Here is a 4,248-nt window from a genome sequence, read left to right as displayed (position 1 = left end):
CCGACTGAGGCTATTTCTATGTAAATGGAGGGAGGAAAATGTTGCTCTCCTGGCAGAGTCCTGGAATTGGGCAGGAGAGGGGCCTCTTTGCCTAGATCAACTTTCCTTCAGCTGGGAATCGGGATAAACGTAAAAGAAAGTGTAGCAATAAGGAGCTCCGTCAGGTTCTCATGCTGCAGTAACTTCTGGTAGATCCTGTTCAACCAGTTGAGAATCCTGCAGAAGGGAATTCAATATGGGGATTCTCTAAATTAGAGTAATATTTATGTGGGTTGACACTTCTTTGATATGATTCATAAACATCAGCTTGGTGGTTTTTTTTCATGACCATTTGTACTTACTTGAATCATGCCACTTTTCTCCACACAGCATAAAGTCTTCAGGAAAAAAAAAAGTTTTCTTGTTTATCTATTTAAAACGACAGATGCTCCTCAACTTACAATGGGGTTACATCTAAATAGAACCATTGTTAAGTTGAAAACAAAATCTTCAACTGGACTATATTTTTAACTTACAACAAGTTTATTTGGAAATAACCCATCATAAGTCAAGGAGCCTATTGAATGTTATTGCTTTTGCACCACTGTAAAATAGAAAAATCATTACATCAAACCATTTAATCTAGGGACATCTGTATTTTGTTACACTGGTATAAGGGAGAGAAGCTTTTACTCAAGTACTCATTTATAGTGTGTGTATGTGTTAGTTACCGTTTGGGTACTAGAGATACTGACATCAAAGCCATCCTCCTTGACCTTAATGCTTCTCTGGGCTGGTGCACCTTTCTTGTCATTCCTTTATGGGAGGATATACTTAGGCTACTCCAACTCTTCAAAGCTTAGTAAAGATCAGGCTGTAACATATAACTAGGTTTTGTTGAAGGTTTTGGGATGATGAAATGGAACTACTATGCAAAAAAGAAAACTCGAAACTGGCTAGCAAATGTGACTTCTGAATGTCTTAGGCTCTCCTCTTCACTTTCCCATGTCCTGTTAGCCCCAGACTTCCTACTATGTTCTAGGAGTGGCCTACTCACCTCAACAGGAATACCTGGGACCATGAATACCACCACCCCAGAGCCAGGCTCTCCAAGTCCTCCAAGGCCCAGTGAGAGGAGGAACCTGCTAAGGCTAGCCTCTGCAGATATATAATCTTCATAGGCTCTGCTCCACCCAAAAGGATGACCCCTTTTTATATTAAGTGGAACAGTTCAGCTCAGCATTGCTTTGACACTTTCTACTGCTGAATTGTATCTTGATTTTTTTCTTTCTACAAATCCACATTACATTTTTCTTTTTTTGGTTTTTTCAGAAAGTTTGATTTTAGTTTTAATATACAGATAGTAAAATTCATCTTTTTTAGTGTGCCGTTCTATGAGTTTTAGCAAATACATAATCATATTACCACTGTGATAATCAAGATACAGAATCACTCCATCACCCCCCCAAAATCCCCCACGTCTTTGTCGTCAGCCCCTCTCCATATCCTCAGCCCCAGGCAAACACTGACCTGTTTTCTATGTCCAGAGTTTCACCTATTCCAAAATGTCATATAAATGAAATCATACAGTATATAGCCATTTATATCTGATTCCTTTCATGTAGCATAATACAGTTGAGATTCATCGATGTTGTTGAGTGTATCAGATGTTTGCTCCACTATATTGCTGAGTAGTTTCCCATTGTATGAATTTACCACAGTTTCTTTGTCCATTCACCAGTTGAAGAACATTTGTTCCCAGATTTTAATGATTATGAATAAAGCCACTATAACTGTTACATACAGGTCTTGGTATGAACATAAGGTTTCATTTCTTGTGAGTAAACATCTTGGAGTAAGGTTACTGGGTTTTATGACAAACGTATGCTTCACATTATATGAAATAGCAAATTGTTTTCCAAAGCAGTTGTGCAATTTTGCATTCTCACAATGTGTGAGATTTCTAACAGTTCTGTATCCTCACCTGCATTTGGTATTGCCAGTTTTCATGGGGATTTTTTTTCTTATTCATTCTGATAGATGTGCACAGGTACCTCAGTTTGGTTTAAGCTTTTATTTTCCTAATGACTCACGATGCTTAGCATCTTTTCATTTGCTTATTTGCCATCATAACTGATACGGTTTGGCTGTGTCTGCACCCAAATCTCATCTTGAATCGTAGCTTCCATAATCCCCACAAGTTGTGGGAGGAACCCAGTGACATATAATTGAATCGTAAAGGCAGTTTCCCCCATACTGTTCTTGTGGTAGTGAGTAAGTCTCATGAAATCTGATGGTTTTATAAGGGGTTTCCCTTTTCACTTGGCTCTCATTCTCTCTTGCCTGCTGCCATGTAAGATGTGACTTTCACCTTCCACCATGATTGTGAGGCCTCCCCAGTCACATGGAACTGTGAGTCCATTAAATCTATTTATCTTTATAAATTATCCACTCTTGTGTATGTCTTTATCAGCAGTGTGAAAACGGACTAATACAATATCTCTTTTTGCTGAAATATCTGTTCAATTCTTTTGTCCATATATTTATCAGGTTGTTTGCTTTATTATTGAGAGCTGAGGATTCTTTGCATTTTCTAGATCCAAGTCCATCATAAGATATGTGCTTTGCAAACATTTTCTCCCAGTCCACAGCTTGCCTTTTTGTTTTCTTAACTAGTGTCTTAGTGAACTGAGGCTACTATAACAAAATACCATAGACTGAGTGGCTTAAACAAGAGACATTTATTTCTCACAGTTCTGGAGGCTCGGAAGTCCAAAAAGATCAAGGTGACAGTAGGTTTGCTTGCTCGTCAGGACCTTCTTCCAGGCTTGCAGATGGCTGCCTTCTCACTGTCTTCTCACAGAGCAAAGAGAGATTGTCTTAGTCTGTTTTATGCCACTATAAAGAATGGTTTCTGTTTGGTAATTTACAAAGAACAGAGATTTATTCCTGACAGCTATGGAGGCTGGAAAGTCAAAGTCGAGAGACTGTATCTAATGAGGGCTTTCTTACTGTTTCTTCCCATGGTGGAAGAGCAGAGGGTTAAGAGAACACATATGCACACATGTGTGCATGAGAGAGAGAGAGAAGGGAAAAGTTGGAAGGGCCAACTCGTCTTTTTATCAGGAACCCACTCCCACAATAACTAACCTCCTCTCAAGATATTAGCATTAATGCATTCATGAGGGCTCTGCCATAATCACCTCTTAAAGATCTCACCTCTCATCACTGTTGCATTGTGGATTGAGTTTTAACACAGGAACTTTGGGGTATACATTCAAACCATAGCAGAGATAGAGTGACAACCAAAACAAGTGATTGAGGCATAAGTCTCAAATCATCCAGGTTTATTGATCCAGCTTAAGGGTGTGCCTGGGAAAAACATAAGTCACAGAAGCATCTGTGGCTATTTTTTCCAAAAAGGTTCTTGGGAGGTTTAGCATTTATACATTTTCCTTAAAAAACAAGAGGCAGCAGTGAGATAAATGATTACACACTTACAAGACTTTAGAGCCCAGTAAATCTACATTTTACATATGATAAGGTGAACATTTGAAGAAAAAGGGAATAGAGGAAGCTGCTGTCCAGGGGAGAGGTAAAGGAAACATTAATCTGATTTTATCTCAGGGACCGGTGAACTATTAATCGCATCTTGTTTTTGTTCTGCACCTGGGAAGATAAACTAGCAGTCTTTTGAAAGGGCTGGTTTCTGTTTGGCTTTTAGGGAAGAAAACCTAATGACTTTTTTTTTTTTTTTTTTTCTGAGACACTTTCACTCTGTCACCCAGGCTGGAGTACAGTGGTGCGATCTCAGTTCACTACAATGATGGGGTGATTGGACCTAACACCAGGTCACGGGGGAGATGAAGTCCAGCAGACTCAAAGGTATGAGAAAAGATAGTTTGAGAGAGAAAAATGGGTCCAGGGCACCAACACAAGTATGGAGGCTGTGAAGGTCTCGAGCTCTGGGAGCCCACACTATTTATTGGTGATCAAACATAGAAACAGGTGGTGAGGATGTGGGGGTTGAAAGGTAGTGATGCATCAAGCAAATGAGCTACAGCTGTGATGGTTTAGCATTTTCATTGCAGCATATGGAACATGTTCTACTACTTGAGATAATGAGAGTGCGAGAAGCAAGGAGCCAGCAAGTCTAGACACGTTCCAGAGGCCAGGAGGCGTTTTATGCCCTGAGCTCTGGGTTCCGTCCAAGCCACAAGGGGTTTTATGCCCTGGGCTTAGATTATGGTGCAGCAGGGCAGCCTTCCA

The sequence above is a fragment of the Piliocolobus tephrosceles genome, chromosome X (assembly GCF_002776525.5).
Source record: "Piliocolobus tephrosceles isolate RC106 chromosome X, ASM277652v3, whole genome shotgun sequence".
NCBI classification, from domain to species: domain Eukaryota; kingdom Metazoa; phylum Chordata; class Mammalia; order Primates; family Cercopithecidae; genus Piliocolobus; species Piliocolobus tephrosceles.
The sequence above is the reverse complement of the archived record's forward strand: the minus strand, read 5'-3'. Positions refer to the sequence as shown.